Here is a 20,763-nt window from a genome sequence, read left to right on the forward strand (position 1 = left end):
TGCTGAGGAGGAAGTGGGAATGGGGAGTGACTGCTTAATGGGTACAAGGTTTCCTTTGGAGGTGATGAAAACGTTATGGGACTACATAGAAGTGATGGCTGTACAACATGGTGAATGCACTAAATGCTACTGAGTTGTGCACCTTAAAATGGGTTAATTTTGTTATGTGAATTTTACCTCAACAAACAAAAAGACTGCCTAACTCAGGCCCATGCCTTTATATAATATGCTACTTAATACACTCTACTACTCTTTAAAAAATCAACAATACAGGACAGTGTACTTATCCTAGACTTTCAGAACATTTATTCTTTTTTAAAATCTCATGAAGATTTTGAATAAAAATAGTTTTAAATCTATAGATTATATCTCCATCCAACTTTATGATTCGTTTATAGTTTATTTCCTTTTTCAGTAAAGTACATTTTTTACTTTCTGTTGAGTCTATATATTTCTTACAAAACTTATTCTTTGATATTTTCTATTATTCCTAATGCTAATGAAGTTCTCCCTGCCACCAAACTTGGGTATGCCTTCTTGACAGTTTAGTCTGCCAGAGACAAATGATGCTGACTTCTCTACTTTGCCTTATTAGATAAAAAGAAAAGTATGTAATGATAATATCAAGGTTTCATGTTAATGTGGTTTATGCAAAGATTTATGTCATCATCCTTCCCCTTCAACCACAACCCTTTTCTAATAACCACATCCTGTGACCAAACAGCTCTTCCTTTCCTACAAGCATCAGACTTATTATTACTTACTCTGAGGTTCTCGATGTGAATTTTAGATAGTGACATATCCTTTGGCCAACACTTGAACAATCTTCACACAAGATGTGAAGAACATGACAACAAACCGTCTGTAACTAAGGGTATCAAAGAACATAGTTAAGGACTCCTGGCTGTGATGGCCGTTTTCAGTAAGACATTATTCTACAGGACACTTTCTGGAATATGAATTCAACATATTAGAAACTACATTGTGGAGGTTTCCCCTGAAGAAAAAAAAAGTAGATGGGAAACCCATGATGATAAGGATCTGAAATTAACGTGGTATGAAAGTGAGGGTAGGTGCACAGCTCTGGGCCAGCCACACAGAGTTAGGGCCACTGTCTCAACATCTGAAAGAGACTGAGCTTGAACAGTGAGGACTACATTAACCAGGGGGCTGGATCTGCATTGCTCACTCTTCAACAGAGATTGGAACCCAGCTGACTGTGAGTGAGTGTGGAAGAGCCCCCTGCTGGAGGCAAATGACTGGAGCCCTGTGCATATGCTGGGCCATGAGGAAGAGCACAAGTATATTCTCTGGAACAGGGCTCTTCAGGGCCTGGGCTAAGTCAGCCAGCACCCTTCTCCTCCTCACCCCACCCAATGGTAAATCTGATAAATCAGTGCTAATTTGCTTTGTATGATAGAATTTACTAAATGTGATGGCTGATATTTCGAGCCAGGGTGGCAAATGCAGCTACTGACTCAAGAGCAATGTGTAGTAGTAACTTGGGTGTGAGAATAGGATTGTGAATTGGTATGCAACTTTACCAGTGACAGATGTGTCTCACTACCCATTGGCATGTATGTTCTAGTCTAGTGCTGAGAAAGATACACAAAATATTAAGACTTTTACAGCAAGATTTGTACCACAAAATGCTCATTTTTAGCTCTTGTGGATTTTCTGTCTTGTAGTTTATTGTATCTTTCTCACTCTTGCTGAGGCATCACCAAGTCACCTTGTAAATTCTGTAATCACTTTCTTTCAGTAGATTTCTTATATCTAAATTTTAATTAAGACTAGGAATCCTTTTTGACACTTGGACACTGAAAGGAAGCATCTCTCAATTTCCTCCTTTACTCATGCGTCTTCTTATCAACTGGGGAGTCTGGGGGTCATAGGACGGAAGTAGTAGGTGAAGCTTGGACATCAGATCAAATTGAGAATTAACTAAAACAGGGATGGGGCAGAAGCACCTCTCCATAAGACATGCCTACTAGTGTTTCATGTCAGTTTACCGTTGCTGTGGCAACACCCAGAGGTTACCACTTCTTTCTATGGCAATAATGACCCACTGGGGTCATTGAAGTGGTAATTGGAGTTACCATCTATAAATTAAGGGGTGGATTATGCAGAAATTTCTACCCTATTTCTAGAAACTACTGCATAGTCCACCTCTTAATTTGCATATAATTAAAAGTGGGTATAAATATGACTGCAGAACTGCCTCTGAGCTACTATTCGGGGCACACTGCCTATGGGGTAACCCTGCTCTTCAAAGAGTAGCTTAGTTCCATAAAAGTTGCTGTCTAACACCGCTGTCTCATCCTTGGAATCTTTCCAGAGTGAAGCCAAGAACACTCTTGGGCAAAGCCCCAATTTTGAGGCTTGCTGGCCCTGCATCAAGACCACCCTTGCAATGGATAAATTTATCTGCTAGTTATCTCAGTACTAAGGGCTTCTTAATGTGGGAGTCCTCACTTTGGGGAATATGAAGAATTTGACTGGTTTCAGGGGGTTGGTCAAGGGAGATCTGCTGCAGTCTGTTAAGTGATTCTGTGAAAGACAATGATATCTTACTCCACTTTGAGCATTTGATCTGAATGCCCCCTTCACATTAAGCCACTGTGGATCCATAACCAAGGGTGCAGGAATTTTGCTTCTGAGAACCTTCCCCATGATAGAATTCTGGTTATTTCTGTTTTTCTTTCTGTTTGCTATTATGACCTACACCTCTGTTAACATCCCTGTGCATGCTTCCTTGCCCACATACCTAATGTTTCTTTAGAACAAATGCCTAAGACTAGAAGTTCTATGCACTATATTTGTGTTTACAACTTTACTATAACTAGCTGTATAAATTTCGACCCCCACTAGGAGTGTTTAATTGTTCACACTAATGAATTTTCTTGCCAATAAATTATTGTCAGACTTCATTTTGCCCATCTCTTGAGAATTAAATGATACTTCCTAGTGATTTGAAATGTGTTTATCTGATTACTAATAAGGGTGGAAATCTTTTCACATTATGTATTGTCCTGCTATGCTTCCTTTTCATAAACTAGCTCTCATCCCTGGAGTGGCACTAAATTTCTTATTATTTTTATAAATATAAAAATGTCATATGTATAGATAGATATAAGCTTATAAGACTTAAATTTTAGTTTTTACAATTTAATTTTCCAATATTATGTGTATTAAAAATAACTTATTCCAATTTGTGTCATATTTTTAAAGTATATTTTGATTACATTTTTAAAAATATGTATTAAACTATATTTATTAAAAATTTTACTTTTTTTGTTATTTCATCCTTGTCAAGAAATACTTCCCTACTTCAGTTCAAAAAATAATCTTCTAAATTTTCTATTTAAAAAATTTAAAAATTACCTTTCCTTTGGCTAAATATTCTGTAATGGGATTGCTAGATGATATGATAGCTCTATTTTTAGTTTTTTGAGAAAACTCCATACAGTTTTCCATAATGGCTGTACTAATTTACATTCCTACTAATGGTGTATAAAAGTTCCCTTTTACCCTCCTCCTTACTAGCATTTTTTTTTTTTTTTGTCTTTTTGATAGTAGGCATTCCAACCGGGATAAGATGATAGTTCATCGTGGTTCCTGTTCACATTTGATTAGTCTGAATTGAATTGATTTTTGTGGATACTGTGTTGTATGAATCCAACGTTGAGTTTTCCGTCTGGATAACAAATTCTCTCAGGATGACTTACTGCACTGTTTCATAAGTAAATTCTAATGCCAACTCCAACATAAATATGATTTTACATATGAGTGAGTTGGTTCTGGGCCTGCTGTTTTTGTTCGTTTGTCTATATGTCTATCCATGCATCAATACAACTCTCCTATTTATACTTAAGTCTGATAATAAATTGAGGACTAGCTGGGCAAAATCTTACCAACCTGTTTCTGTGTATAACTAGTAAAGAAACCAAACTGTTTATTTGCATGTGTAACTAACTTGTAGGCTAGTCTTAAACAATTGCTCTTCTATAATTATTTATAATCAGCATAGTGATTCCACAATATTATGTTGGGATTTTGAGTAGAACTGCATTGGCTCTATAGATTAACTCAGAGAAAAATTGTGTTTATTTTTTGGATATTTTATTCATGAATATAGTATATCTTTCCATTTACATAGGTATCTCTAATTATTGTTATTATTTTTTTGACAGAATCTCACACTGTCTGGAGGCTGGAGTACAGTGGCATGATCTTGGCTCACTGCAACCTCCGACTCCCAGGTTCCAGTGAGTCTTGTGTCTCACTCACCTGAGTAGCTGGGATTACAGGCTCATGACATCATGCCCAGCTAATTTTTGTAATTTTAGTGGAGACAAGGTTTCACTATGTTAGCCAGGCCGGTCTTGAACTCCTGGCCTCAAATGATCCACCGCCTTGGCCTCCCGAAGTGCTGGGATTACAGGCATGAGCCACCACGCCCAGTCTCTAATGTCTTTTAATGAAGTGTTAAATTAAACTACCTAAAATTACCAACAATCATCTGTTTTTGATCAAAAAGAATTTTGATCAATTTCATTTAGTTCAATGTAAAACCCTGATGTAACAGATCTCTATAACTTGTTAGATTTATAGATAGTATACCTAACTTTAATTTTAATGTTGTTCAATTATTTGTTGATGTACGACTTGCTTAACATATTGTGTAGGTTAAAATGTTGAGATTCAGAGAGACCATTAAAATTGCTCAAAGTCAGACATCCAGGATATAGCAGAGTAAAATTTAAACTAAGTTCTGCCTAATTCCAAAGCCCTGGTACCCTTCTCTTGCAACCATTTATATTACATGATAAGTTGACTTATCTACATGTGATTGAGCTTATAGACAAATGGGAGAGGAAGTATACATTTGCATCTTGACTAAAGATAATGCTAGTCTTGGCCAGACAAGAATTACAAGGCAGTCTCTATCATTAGAGAATTTCAGCTTCTAAATTTCCAGATGCCATTCCTTGTGTTTGAATTAATCCCTAGAAATTTGTACCTAAAAAAGCACACATGAGAATGAGGTAATATATGAAGCAGTGGTTATTGTTTTTTTGTTTTTTGGGTTTTTTTTGAGATGGAGTCTTGCTCTGTCGCCCAGGCTGGAGTGCAGTGGCGTGATCTTGGCTCACTGCAAGCTCCACCTCCCGGGTTCACGCCATTCTCCTGTCTCAGCCTCCCGAGTAGCTGGGACTACAGGCGCCCACCACCATGCCCGGCTATTTTTTTGTATTTTTAGTAAAGACGGGATTTCACCATGTTAGCCAGGATGGTCTCAATCTCCTGACCTCATGATCCACCCACCTCGGCCTTCAAAAGTGCTGGGATTACAGTTGTGAGCCACCACGCCCGGCCAGTTATTGTTTTTATATAATTCATTTGTTAGTTGTAACTTATGACTGAAGAAGAGTGAGCCCAGGAACAACTAAATATGTTGGAGGTAAGTGTAATATGAAAACACTAGAGAATGTAGGGTCAGTGTAGAGTTGTAGAGAAACACCCCTCTGTGTTGAATTCAACTCAATTTGTTTAAAGACACAAGAAATATTTTTTGAATCAAGGCCATTTTCTAGGCATGGTGGAGATGCAGACTTGTGGAAACAACAGGCCTAAACTTAACGGGCTTATGGTCTAATGGGACACAAAAGAAGTACCCATTTATAATGTTAAGTAGTAGGTGGTTTCTTAGAAAAAAAAAATTATGTACATTTGGAGAATAATGCGTACTTTCAAGAGAAATGTTACAATTAAATATACTTTGAAAATGTCTTCAGATTTTAAAAGGCAGAGATGATGAGGAAGAAGCATGGCATAGACCTACCAAAATCTTTTTTTGAAATATAGTTTAAACTTTATTCTATAATTCTTTCTTCTGCTAGGTCAAACCTATGGTTGAGCCCCCTCTAGTGAATTTTTATTTCAATTATTGTACTTTACAACTCCATAATTTCTATTTGGTTCCTTTTTATTATACTATTGTCTAAATATTTGTGTCTCCGGCCCCCAGATTTATATTTTGAAGCTCAATTCCCATTTTCTAGTGTGTGGTATTAAGAGGTGGGGTCTTTGGGAGGTGATTAGGTTATGAGGGTAGAGTCCTCATTAATGGAAATAGTCCTCCTGTAAAAGAAGCTGAGGGAGCTTATTCACCACTTCCACTGTATGAAAACACAGGAGGAACGCACTGTCTGGGAAACAGACAGTAAGCCCTTGCCAGACACTGAATCTGCTGGTTCTTCGATCTTGGATTTCCTAGCCTCCAGAACTGTAAGCAATAAATTTCTGTTGTTTATAAATTACCTAGTCTAAGGCATTTTGTTATAGCAGCTGAATGGACTAAGACAACTAACTATTATCGCTATTGTTGTAACGCCAAAGGTTCTTGCCTTAGCCATGCCAAGGAACTGGTGTGGCAGCTGCCTGCCGTGAGTGATAGAGACACGGACTGATAGAGAGAAAAAGCAGTAGGCTTTACTGAGCAGAGTGAAAGTACAAAGCTTCCACAGTGTGGAAGGGATCCTGAACAGGTAGCACTGCTGGTTTTGGGTGATTGCCTTTTAACTCTTTAAGGGGGGTAATACGTGCGGTGGGAAGATGTTACCAGAGTGAGAAACAAAGGCAGTAAATTATTTTGTTCCATGTCTTAGATCTTGAGGAAAACCGGAATTGCAACCTAGGTTTTATTTACTTTATGACCTTGTAGTGGCATAGCAAAAGAGACAGGATCTTACCAGGACTTTATAAAGTATGTTCACAAGGAATTGGAATTGGGAAGTTAGATAAGGTTTGCTGGTCACAGAAAAATGGGCAGTTAACATTCTCTTTATCTTTAGTTTTGGGGGAGGGGGAAAGGAGAGAGGGAGAGAGACACAGGGCAACTTACAGCAAAATTTTCTCTGTTTATAGCTTTCTTGGGGAAGAAAACGCATATACAAATCCAGGTGTTAGGAATATTGTAAGCATATATCTTCAGTGTTATTCATCCAGGACTGAAGTAAGTGCTGATGCAGGAAATGAGTGAGTTTCACAGCTTTCTGAGCCCCTACTCGACCCAGGAAGCCCAGCTGCACCTCCTCTTATTGTTCTTCTCTCTTTGATGCAACACTGCCATCACGTCTTCCTTCACTTCTTTAGTCATCCTTTCCTTTAGGTCTGTGAATGTAATGGATAATGTTAAGTGTCAACTTGAGTTGGCTGAGGGATGCCCAGATAGCTGGTAAAACATTGTTTCTGAGTGTGACTGTGAGGGTGTTTCCAGAATATTTTAGTATTTGAATCAGAAGACTGAATAAAGAAGATATCTCTCACCAATATGGGTAGGCATCATTCAGTCCATTGAGGACCCAAATAGAACAAAAAGGTGGAGGAAGGGTGAATTCTCTTTCTCTTTGAGCTGGGACATACATGTACTTCTACCCCTGGACACCAGAGCTCCTTCTTCCCCTCCTCCTGCCATGACTCCAGCCCATGTCCTGGTTCTCAGGCCTTTGGCCTCAGACTGGGAGTTGTACCATTGGCTCCCTTGATCCTCAACCCTTCTGACTCCCACTGAATTACACCACCTGCTTTCCTGGGTCTCCTACTTGCAGATGGCATATTGTGGCACTTCTTGGCATCCATAATTGAGCGAGTCAATAACCATACATATCTTTTTGTCTCTGTTCCTCTGGAGAATCCTGACGAAAATATTGAATATATTTAAACATATATATAGTGGCTACTTTAAATATTTTTGTGTTAGATTTGTTCTCTCAAGCGATTTCTTCTGCCTTCTATTTTTCTGGTGTATTGGTCACACTTTTTTGTTTCTTTGCATAGCTCATAATTTTTGTTGAAAAATGAACATTTTAGGAACTATATTATAGAAACTCTGGGTACTACCCCCACATTGTGCTTGTTATTCTTATTTGCTTGTTTGTTTATGTGATTAACAATGATTGTCTGGATTATTTTAATAAAGTCTATCTTCATCTCCTCATCCTACAGTGTTAAGCTTTTGATGTTACCTCAAGGAGGCCCAGCTTTGAGTATATCCAGGGTTACCCTGGAATGACAGTGGTCCTGTAGGACTCTTTCACTCTTTCCCTCACCAACCCAGCCATTGAAGTCCATTAATTACCACGCTTTTCAATAATGCCCTGGGGCAAAATTCCTCTACAAAGTAATCCAATAAAATAGTGAGTCCTTCTATGAAATAGTTTCTGAGGTCAGTGTTTGATATTTGTTTTACTTCGGGAGGGCTCTTCCCACCTATTTTATTCTCTAGTTCTCTTCTGTAAACTAACCAGCCTACAGTCTAAGCTGTACCTGCATTAGATGCACAAATCTCCCAACTGCTTTTCACCACAACCTCTACTGTAATTGAGAGGGCCTTTAGGTTTAAACTTCTCCATGCTCTGTTCCAAATGAAGTTACTTCCTTTGGTAATATATTAGGATATCTACTCTATTTTATATAGAATAGATATAAAATATATTCTATGTTCCTAAAATACATTCCTAATATATTGCCTTTCCTCCCAGGCAAACTCTCTAAGTCAGGGCTCTGGAGCTGGGTGTAACTGTGGCAAGCTTCTCTCTGAGTGACTCCTCAATTCTAGGAGCTGAGCACTGAGTGGAGGGTGTGGCCAGCAGCCTGCTGTCCTGTTGGCTTGCCTCTCCTGGAGTGGAGCCATTCCCTCATGAGCCAGGTAAAGGGTTGTTAGGGCCCCAGTAGTCTTAGCATACCACACCCAAGGCAGACTCTCCATTCCACAGTGGCAGTTGGGCAGAAGAAGGGTCCTCTCACTTCTCAACTGCACTTGTCTGGGACATAGTCTCAGCAACAGGTAGCTGGGGGCGGGATGAGGGATTCTGAATTCCTGCCCTTCCTAGAAATAAAGCCCTCCGATATGGAGCTGTGGGGAGAGGGAGGCCTGTGATCTGGGCTGTAGCAGTCTAGAGTGGCCTCTATGCCTCACTGACCTCACTGAGCTGGCATGCAGGAGAGAGGGAGGGTATAGTCTTGGTTCAAATACCACAGACTCTTGCTTTTCTTGCCAATTTTCAGAGATTTGCTTGAACAGATGTCTCATTATTGCTGTTTGTCCTTAAGAGGCTTTTCAGAGGCTTTAATTTTTTTAAAAATAAGTTGCATTGGAGAGTGGATCCCATAGTGATTATCTCACAATGAAGAAATGACAGATTAATTTGTCCCTATTAATTTCGTAGACTTCCAATCTTTCCTTATTGGGCAGGTGTTGACCAGTATTATAAGAAAAGTAGTGTGTTAATTTTTATTTTTTTAAACAAAAAAGAATATGACTCACTGTACTTTTTCTTCACTTGGATTTTGGAAGTCTGTACCTGCTTCAACAACCAGTAGCCCCGCTGAAACATAGCTGGGTATTGACATCAATGAGGCAGTGTTGCAGTTAAATATTCTCTGTACTTGAGAATTCACCCGAGAAAGTATTGACCAATCCCTACTTATATTGCACGTATATGGAGGTTTCCTTTTGGACCAAGACTTAACTCATAAAGTAGACCGCTTTTACATGAATACTGATTTTTTTTTCAACAACGAAAATGGCAGATCACTTGGTTATTCCTCTCCTCCCTTGACAGGAATTTCTGTATTCTAGGGAGATCTATAGGATGCCTCAATAAACCCTACTTAGGTCTATAGCTTCCTGCATGAGGTGTGACACACTTTTCCAACTACTGCTTCATACAAAAGACAAGGAGTTTCAACTTTTTCACCCTTACTTAGGAATTGGCAAGCACAGAATATTAGGAAGTTGTGCATTGGAAGCACAGGGACCATGCCAGTCTTTCAGCAGAGTATCCACATGGAGTTACAAGGGGGGGACAAATAATTGTAGCTATGTGGCCAGTTTTTCATGGGAAAGTTCATGAGTATACAATGATGAAAACTAAGCTACAGTGTTTCTTGCCTAATTTGTGAGACTTATATTTCTTAGTCAAAGAGTAAAATCCCATTCCATAATTCCATGTTAAGTGCAAACGTTACTATCAATGTACTGGCTAATTGAATTTCACTGAGCATAATTACCCCCCAAATGGTTTCAACAAATAGTGTTCTTGTCTTGCCTCTAAGGAGTACTTGGAAAAGAATCCACAAAGAACAGTTTTTATTAGTTAACATTGTTTAGTCATATTGGAGCATTATTTTTCTTTAAGATAATTAAAATATTTTATCTTTACTTTTGTTGAAGTCAGTTTCAGAAAATTATTTTCTCCTTTTTCTAATTACAGTTTACTTTTGAACAACACAGGTTTGAATTGCATGAGTCTTCTTATGGGTTGATTTTTTAAAATAAATATATTTGAAATTTTTTGGAGATATATGACGGTTTGCAAAAACCCACAGACGAGTCATGTAGCCTAGAAATATTGAAAACTTTGTTAAAGTTAGGTATGTCATGAACTCATAAAACATATGTAGATACTAGTCTGTTTTTATAATTTGCTACCATAAAATATACACAAATCTGTTATAAAAAATTAAAACTTATGAAAAGTTATGCACTTACAGACCATACATAATGCCAGTCACAGTGAAGAGACATGTAAACAAACATAAAGATACAGTATTGAGTCACAACTGCATCGAATAATACATAGGATATTACTGTAATAACTTCATAGCCACCTTCTGTTGCTGCTGTGGTAAGTCCGAGTGTTGCAAGTATGTGCGTAAAATGCCTTCTGATGCTAATCATCATAAATTGTGTACTGCAGTAAACAGTGATCTCTTATGGTTCTCGTATGTTTTTCATGTTTAGTGTTATCTTGTAAACCTTGAATAACACCATGGGATCCACACAAAGTGCCACTAGTGATGCTGGAAGTGCTCCCAAGGAGCAAAGTCCTGGCATTACAGGAAAAAGTGGAATTGTTTGATATGTACCACAGAGTGAGGTCTGCAGCTGCGGTTCTTCACGATTTTAGACACATGGTTTGTCTTGTAAACCAGCTCATGTAAACTTACAGTATCAATAAACACAGTACAGTACTATAAATGTATTTTATTTTCTTTATTATTTTCTTAATAATATTTCCTTTTCTCTAGCTCATTTTATTATAAGAATATAGAATATAATAAATATAACATACAAATATGTATGACTAGACTGTTTATGTTATTGGTAAAACTTCTGGTCAACAGTAGGCTATTGGTAGTTTTTAGGGAGTCAAAAGTTATATGAAGACTTTTGACTGCGTTGGGCATTGGTGTCCCTAACCCCTGCATTAAGTTGTTGACAAAAAGAGTCAAACTCTGTAAAATATTTGAATAGATTTATTTTGAGCCAAATATGAGTGACTAATGGCCTCTGGCACAGTTCTAGGAGATCCTAAGAACATGTGCCCAAGGCGGTTGGGCTACAGCTTGGTTTCATACATTTTAGGGAGACATAAGACATCAATCAATACATGTAAGATGTACATTGGTTCAGTCCAGAAAGGGGACAACTTGAAGTAAGGGCTTCCAGGTCACAGGTGGATTCAAAGATTTTCTGGTTGGCAATTGTTTGAGAATTTATCTAAAGACGTGGATTCAATAGAAGGAAGTGTCTAGGTTAAGATAAGGAGTTGTGGAGACTAAGGTTGTTATTTATCAGGCAGATAAAGCCTCCAAGTAGCAGGCTTCAGACAAACTAGACTGTAAATGTTTCTTATCAAACTTAAAAAGGTGCCAGATGGGCCAGGTGTGGTGGCTCACACCTGTAATCCCAGCACTTTGGGAGGCCAAGGTGGGTGGATCACCTGAGGTCAGGAGTTCAAGACCAGCCTGGCCAATAAGGTGAAACCCCATCTCTACCAAAAATACAAAATTAGCTGGGCGTGGTGGTGAGCACCTGTAATTCCAGCTACTAGGGAGGCTGAGGCAGGAGAATCGTTTAGAACCCAGGAGGCAGCAGAGGTTGCGGTGAGCCGAGATTGTGCCACTGCACTCCAGCCTGGGCGATGAGTGAGACTGTGTCTCAAAAAAAAAAAAAAAAAGTGCCAGATGCTTAGATAATTCTCTCCTGGATCAAGGGAAAGACCTGGAAAGGAAAGAAGATTTTCTACAGAATGTAGATTTTCCCCACAAGAGACAGCTTTGCAGGGCCATTTCAAAATATGTCAAATAAATATATTTTGTGGTAAAATACTTTGATTTCTTTCAGGGCATGCTATCTGTCATGTTGGTATCTTATTGCTACAAAGAGTCTGTTTTGTCAGTCTTAAGGTCTCTGTTCTAATGTTAATAAGGGTCAAATGTGCCTCAATTCTAGAGGAAGGTATAATGATGCAAATCCAACCTCCCCTTCCCATCGTGACCTGAACTAGTGTTTCAAGTTTACTTTAAAATGACCCCCAACCCATCAAAAAGTGGGCAAAGGATATGAACAGACACTTCTCAAAAGAATACATTTATGCAGCCAAAAGACATATGAAAAAATGCTCATCATCACTGGCCATCAGAGAAATGCAAATCAAAACCACAATGAGTTACCATCTCACACCAGTTAGAATGGCCATCATTAAAAAGTCAGGAAACAACAGGTGCTGGAGAGGATGTGGAGAAATAGGAACACTTTTACACTGTTGGTGGGACTGTAAACTAGTTCAACCATTGTGGAAGACAGTGTGGCAATTCCTCAGGGATCTAGAACTAGAAATACCATTTGACCCAGCAATCTCATTACTGGGTATATACCTAAAGGATTATAAAACATGCTGCTATAAAGACACATGCATACGTATGTTTATTGTGGTACTATTCACAATAGCAAAGAGTTGGAACCAACCCAAATGTCCAACAATGATAGACTGGATTAAGAAAATGTGGCACATACACACCATGGAATACTATGCAGCCATAAAAATGATGAGTTCATGTCCTTTGTAGGGATATGGATGAAGCTGGAAACCATCATTCTCAGCAAACTGTTGCAAGGACAAAAAACCAAACACCACATGTTCTCACTCATAGGTAGGAATTGAACAATGAGAACACATGGACACAGGAAGGGGAACATTAGACACTGGCGCCTGTTATGGGGTGGAGGAAGGGGGGAGGGATAGCATTAGGAGATATATCTAATGTTAAATGACGAGTTAATGGGTGCAGCACACCAACATGGCACATGTATACATATGTAACAAATCTGCACGTTGTGCACATGTACCCTAAAACTTAAAATACAATAAAATAAATAAATAAATAAATAAATAAATAAATAAATAAATAAATAAAAATAAACTGTCCTTGGCCAAGCAGAAGGGCCTATTTAGTTGGTTGAAGGGCTTAAATTTTATTTTTGGTTTACAGGGTGAACTGTATTTTCAGTTACTGAGATGACTAATGACAGTGAAATAAAAATGAAATGTTTTTTAGTATTTATTATGGTCCAGGAATGAGTTAAGTATTAACCTGAGAGATTATGCAATTCAACCCTTTAATTTTAGTGATGAAGAAACAGACACTCAAAAGAGTAAATTACTTGACCAAGGTGTGGGTTGGGTGCCAGAATTCTGACCTCATGACCATGAATACAATGCTTTTATTCCCATTCTACTATGTAACTATATTCACTAACTGAACCCCAAGGAGCTCTGATAAAGTAAAATATGACTTTGTATGAGAGGGGTATTGGAATTTTACTTTAGATACACTGCTGATCTCAAATAAACCAATAATTTTAATTCCTGGGCTTTGAGTTTAGGCAGAACAGGATTTTAATCCTCATAATTATCTTAAATCACTACAGTTTCTTAAAATCACTCTTTAAAATCATGAATTCTTAGGCATCTCTTACAATTGCTAATTCTTAGTAACCTACTCGTGTATTTATTAATTTTACAAGTATCTATTGAGTGCTGGGAACTGAACATTCAGCAGTTAACAAAAATAATGATTAATTGAGATAATACACCTGGAGTACTACTTTGCTAGAGCAAAATAATCAGTACATGATAATGTGACTTTCCCTCAAATTGTCCTATGACAATCAGCAGGTGGGATCATGGGCTTCTTCATCATTTCCATCTCGTTCACCACAGGTGCTCATGCATCACTAGCAGGGAGAATCCAGCGTCATAGTCATGCTCTTCCCTTTTAAAACTGACCAGGGACTTCCCACAGAGGCATGAAAAATATCAGGTAAACTCTTCTCCCCCACCAATACTAAATACTAAGAGTCTCAGTCTTTTCTCTGCTTCACAACTACAAAATATGGTATCTTGTCTCTCCACATGGGGTATCTTATTTCTTTCCGTGAAACTACATCGTCAGCCATTCTTCTCACCACTTATGAGTCATCCTGCTCCTTCCCTGCCTCCTCCCCAAGACCTGGGATCAGATCAGACCTTCTTAGCAGATATATCTGCTGGAGACAAGTGATGCTGCCTCATTCTCTATTCCTATTGGTTGAAGAAACATGCCCGTGAACAGTGGGGATTTCCAGGAATGCTTTTCTTTCTTGAAATGCCTAGTGCAAGAAGCTGGAATGCCTTCCCCAAAACGAAGTTACCTGAACTGAGACTGATGAGGCAGATTCTGGGTTTGAGAACTGTCTGTGGGTACTGCCTCTGAAAAGAGAGATGTATTCCTTCTAAAACGACTCAACTTTCTCTCTTTATCAAGTGATATTTCCTAGCATGATTATGAGAATATTAGTGCTCAGTCAATCCAAACTCTTCATTCTAACTATTACTTCCTAGCCTTGTAACTACACAAGGATTTCCAAAATAATTTCCTGGTTGATTTCCCTTCCATCTGTAGCTATACAAGTCTTGTTTTTGTTGGGTGGCTTCACTCTGTGCATCCCCTTCCACTCCTGAAGGAAGAATCTTCGCTCCCATCAGACAGAACTCCTCTCCCTGCCTGCATCTTTCATCCTTTGTTTCCCTTACATATCGTTTCATTATATTTCCTCTACCCCTTCTACTGTCTTAATTAACCCAACTTGCTGTTTTTAATGAGCTTACTATTTCATACACATAGAGAGCTCCAGTCTTTAATTTTTAAGGTTCATGTAGGTGTGTAAAACATTTTATTATTATTATTATTATTATTATTATTATTGAGACAGAGTCTCACTCTGTCACCCAGGCTGGAGTGCAGTGGCATGATCTCGGCTCACTGCAACCTCTGCCTCCCAGGTTCAAGTGATTTTCCTGCCTTAGCCTCCCAAGTAGCTGGGACTACAGGCATGTGCCACCACACCCAGCTAATTTTTGTATTTTTAGTAGAGACTGGGTTTTGCCATGTTGGCCAGGCTGGTCTCGAACTCCTGACTTCAGGTGATCTACCTGTCTTTGCCTCCCAAAGTGCCGGGATTACAGTCGTGAGCCACCGTGCCCGGCCAGTATGTAAACCATTTTAACAATTTGGCTCATGTTTGAAAACCCACAAATTTGTGCTCTTATTGTATTTTATAAATGAATCGATTGCAGCGCTTGTTGCAGTGTATTATAGCAAGTTTATATTGGCTTTGAACTCCTAGGAAACAAGATCTGCAGATCCTATTTATCCTAATAACGCATAACCTTGAAGAATGATTTGCACAATTGCAGCAGTATTAACTTTTTAATGTTCCCACAAAGGAATAAATGTTATCTTTTTCAAGTCAGGATATAATTCCAGTGTTTCTACCATCCCCTCCAAAAGGGGTACAAAAGCTTATTTTCAGAGTTGTTATAAAGATTAAATGAGATAATTGAAAAATGGCTAACCAGACCCTGGAACTATTGATTCTCTTTTCCATCATTGTCCCTGCACGTTCTTCTTATAACCAGCAGGTGGGGAGATGACCCTTAATCAATCTCTTTCTTCTTTCCTTTCAATTTGCTCCCTACCACAGATTTGAGTTTTCTACCAGTGATGAGATCCTAGCATTACAGCAATTTTCTTTTCATTTAGTCCTGACAGGGACTTTCCACCTATGTCTGAAAAATAACAAGTATCCTGATTTACGCTCTACATTCATTAAGCATGCTTGATCTTACTTGAAAAGGGGAGAGTTCTTGGCAATCCACACAGCTATCACCTGTTTCTTTCTGTGAATTTCAGGTATGATATCTTTCTCGCACCACATAACTAATAATCTGCCCCTACTCCACCTTTTCACAGGGTCTCGAAACCAGACTAATGCTAGGACTATTGCAGTAGTGTTATTTGCTGGAGACAAATGATGTTACTTCACTCAGTGGTTGCATAGGAAGAAAACCGGTAAGTAATGGAGATTTTCATAAAGTCCCTTTGTCCAGAAAACTGACCTGCTTCATCTTAAAGCACAGAGCCTGGGAACCAGGATAGATAATCAACCTGGGGGTTTGAGAACTCAGTCTTTGGATGCTATCTCTGAAAGACGAAAAGAGGTCCAAAAAAAATCCACGTTTTCTCTTTCTACCCATTAGATAGTAGTACTTTGCACAAGTTTGCAAGGACACAAGGCACTCAGTAAAACCAGTCCCCTATTCTCACTGTCACCTCCCCAGCCTTGATGCTCCTCCTGTACCTATGTGACACTTGTCTTACCAACAGATGATTTTGCTGTTTTACATTTGCACACTTCAGTTCATCACCTTCCTAAGAAGTGACTGCTCAGCTTCTAAGGCCTTTCATAAAAACAGGTCCTCTCTGTGCGTCTTCTCGTATCCCATACTATTCTTTAATCTAGATGTTCACTCCAATCTGGGCTTTTCCCTAAATCAACCCACTCCCTGTCCCACTCCCTCGCTCATGAGGCTCATGATGGTTCCTTTCCCAGTGCTGTTCCTCGGAATCATTTCCTCCTCTTCTCTGCTTCAAGTCTTACTTCTGCAAATGAACTATATTTTCAAGTCTTCTCCAAATACTCCAATCTGTATGAATATACCCTTTATTTACTATTCTTGGAATTTTGTTACTTTTAAATTATATCCTTCCTTCCTTCGCTCCTTCCTTCCCTCCTTCCTTCCTTCCTTTCTTCCTTTTTTTTTTTTTTCTGGAGACAGCCCCACTCGTTGCCCAGGCTGGAGTGCAGTGGCATGATCTCAGCTCACAACAAACTCTGCCTCTCACGTTCAAGCAATTCTTATGCCTCAGCCTCCCAAGTAGCTAGAATTTCATGCATGCGCCACCATGCCTGGCTAAGTTTTTGTATTTTTAGTAGAGATAGGGTTTCACCATGTTGCCCAGGGTGGTCTTGAACTCCTGAGCTCAGGCAATCTGCCTGCCTTGGCCTCCCAAAATGCTAGGATTACAGGTGTGAGCCACCACCCCCAAGCCCCATTTGTATTTTCAGTGGAATTTATAAATGTTTGTATTTATGCTTAATACATTGTTTATTAATTCAATAACTATTAATAACTATCTATTTTGAACCAGGCATTTTTCTAGGAACTGAGGAGAGAATAGTGCACAAAGTTTCTGATTTATGGAGTGTATGCTATATATGTGTCTTTTTTTCTGGCAGGTACTGATCTTCATGAGATCTTCATCCTGGAACCTTAGCTCCTACCACACTCTTTGAAACATGGGAGACATTCAATAAGCATTTGTTCTTTGAATATCATCAGTTATACTCTGTGCTTCTTATAGAAGCATGTGCATGTTTTAGTTAATCGCCTTCCTAAAGAAGACGATGGGTGTTTTCACTCTGTGAAGCCCTCTACCAACTTATTCTAAAGTCAGAAAGGAGGTGAAAACCTGCCTTAACGTATAGAAAGGAACAGTTTAGTGACCAAAAAGTTTGACAAGAACTGGAACTATATACAAGAAATACCAACCGAATCACAGAACTATTCCTGGAGCCCCCACTTCCAGTGTCCTTCACTCCATCCTCTCCTTCAACTTCAATTTAACTACAAAAAACATTCATTAACATGTGTGCCGATGTTTCCGATTTTCCTGCCCTTTTCCCTTCTGTGACTTCCAAAGTACCTGAGGGTGCATTCCGCTGTTGCTCTTATTTCTCTTTTCCTAACCACAAATACTGAAGCCCCTGGTGAGAGGCTCCTGGCACGAGTGTGATAGGCTCATGGTAGGTCGTCATGAGAAGCTTTCCAGGCACATCCCATGGCACCTGCTAGTTATGCCCAGTAATTTCTTGCTGTCCCTGTTTTAGATACATTATATTTGCGATCACTGATAAACCTTTTTTTTATGATTCTGAATTTTTGATTCTATTTTAAAAATCTTTTTCTATTTCAAGGTCAGGAAGATATTCTCTAATATTGTCTTCTAGAAGTTTTATTGTATTGATTTTTATAGATAGATATGTTTTCTATTGGAATTAATTTTGTGTATAAAGTGAGATAGGTGTCAAATTTCTTTCTTTCTGTCTTTCTTTTTTTTTCAGTAAGGATATACAACTGATCCAGCAGCATTTATTGACAGGCTGATTCTTTCTGGGTCACTAAATTGACAATTATTAGATCACAAAAGAGGCACAAAAGAGAACATACTGTATAGTTTAATTTGTATAATGTTACTAAGCATGTTTAGGAATAAATATTAGATTTTGAAGGTGTATTGAGAAGCAATGAAGGGATTGCTATGAAAGTCTGATGGTGAGTTGTCTTGATGGGAAGGGGGAGCAATGTGGACAGGAGGAGGCACGGGAGAGCTTCTGGTGCTGGCCTCGTGCTGTTTCTTGATTTGGGTGGTGGGTTCATGGATGTTGGCATTGTAATGATTGATTAAATTGTACATTTATGCTTTATGTGTCTTACTATATGTGTGTTCTGTGTCACTATACAATGTTAAAAATGTAACACATTTGGTTTCCTAATCATATCCCAGTAATAAATATTTATTTATTTATTTATTTATTTATTTGTATTTATTTGAGAGAGTCTTGCTCTGTTGCCCAGGCTGGAGTGCAGTGGCGCAATCTCAGCTCGCTGCAACCTCCACCTCCCGGGTTCAAGGGATTCTGCTGCCTCAGCCTCCTGAGTAGCTGGGACTACAGGTGCCCGCCACCAGGCCCAGCTAATTTTTGTATTTTTAGTAGAGATAGGGTTTCACCATATTGGTCAGGCTGGTCTCGAACTCCTGAGCTTGTCATCTGCCTGCTTCAGCCTTCCAAAGTGTTGGGATTACAGGTGTGAGCCACCGCACCCAGTCATAATCAATATTTATTAAATACTATAAGTGATGGACATTATTGAATGTGTTGGGGATATAGCAGTTAAGTGAAAACATAGTGTGATACATACATCCACTGCAGGGTTATGATGAGAATTAAATGAAACAAAGTGTCTGGAAGTAGAAAATTCAGTGCCTGGTGTAAAATAAACAATAACTCACTATTTTATTTTGCCTTCATTTGTCTGTGCATAAACCTATGGCAATCAGAGTTGGCATAACAGATCTCTCTGACAGTCTCCATCTCTTCTATAACAAGAACAGCAGGCAGATAGCAGCAGGATAGCTTTTCATTTGTACTTTTAATACTATCTAGGCACAGGAATGGAAAACCAGGCATTATGTCTCTATCACTCTAAATGCCCAGCTCCTGCAATCCTCACTGCACATTTTGCTCTACTCTGCAAATATTCTTTATTTGCTAACTATCTATGTCCTAATTTATTCCACAAAGGAAGTTTTCAGCCTTTCTTTTCGACACCTAATTTAGTCATCCTGTTCTCCTGCAACTTCTCTCCAAGATGTTATATAAGACCTTCTGGTCAGAAGTATCTGCTGGAGATGAGTGATGTTGTTTCAGTCTTTGTCCCTATTGGTTATAGAAAAAAACAGCAACAACTATTTGTGAAGGGATGGGGATTTCCAGTAAATTTCTCTCTTTTTTCTACAAAATGTCCCAACCAGAAGGAAAGAACCAACACACCGATGGATAGGAAGATTGATCCCTTTGGGTGTTACCTACAAAAGGAAAGAAAATATATTCCTTCTAAAAGACCTTCTGTTCCTCCCTTATTCATCAAATACCAGTTCTAATGCACATCTGGAAATCCAAAAGGAGCATGGTATTCCCATCATCCATTTCTGTTGTCACCACACTGATCTCTGTGTCCAATCCCTCATAACTAACCTTGGATTGTAAAAGTTTTGCTACTTGATATTTTTTCCTGCGTCCATCCACATCTTTCCAAAAAATGTGACATCTTTGCCAAATTTTCAATGCCTTTCGTAGTGTTCTTCAGCTCTGCACATCCACTCTGATCTCCCAGCATTATTTAAGGGAGCCTTTCAATTCTAGTCTAACAGACTCCCCTCTATCTCTATCTCTATCTCTATCTGTATCTCTATCTCTATCTCTCTTTCCATTTCCTGACTCCTCCTGCTTCCTGCACACACGTTATTCATGGTAGTTCCTGTTCCCCAGTGAGTCTCTAACCAACCTGAAACATAACCCTTCCTCTGTGTTCTGAGTTTCACTTCCTCTGGAACTTACATCTACACAAATGCTTCCTTCTTGTTGTAAATATAAGTTTATACTTAATTTTAACCATTTTTGTTGTAAAATTTTTGTCTTAAAAATTAATGACACCAAATTGTGTTTGATTTTTTTTTATAGATATGTCTGTTGTAGATCTTGTGACATTTTTATATGAATTTTTGTGTCTGTCATTACTATGCGCTCTTTTGTCTGTGTAGGATCTACTTAAAAGTAGGATCTAGTTCATGTGAATCTTTGTATCCCCAGCATTAGAAGAATCTTTTGCACAAAGGAAGCACTGAACACACTTTTTGTGATTGAATATCCCCACCTAGATTGCATATGTATGTGCACGTGCATAT

At 38.7% G+C, this 20,763-nt stretch overlaps 1 long non-coding RNA gene across 1 annotated transcript; it reads left to right on the forward strand.

Moving 5' to 3' along the window:
• The first annotated feature begins 1,121 nt into the window (after positions 1-1,121).
• LOC134735701 (uncharacterized) lies at positions 1,122-18,821 on the forward strand. Its single transcript, XR_010119081.1, has 4 exons — positions 1,122-1,379; positions 14,076-14,175; positions 16,147-16,245; positions 17,474-18,821. It is a non-coding gene; the product is annotated as an uncharacterized lncRNA (long non-coding RNA).
• Positions 18,822-20,763: the final 1,942 nt, after the last annotated feature.

The sequence above is a fragment of the Symphalangus syndactylus genome, chromosome 23, assembly GCF_028878055.3.
Source record: "Symphalangus syndactylus isolate Jambi chromosome 23, NHGRI_mSymSyn1-v2.1_pri, whole genome shotgun sequence".
Lineage (NCBI taxonomy): Eukaryota > Metazoa > Chordata > Mammalia > Primates > Hylobatidae > Symphalangus > Symphalangus syndactylus.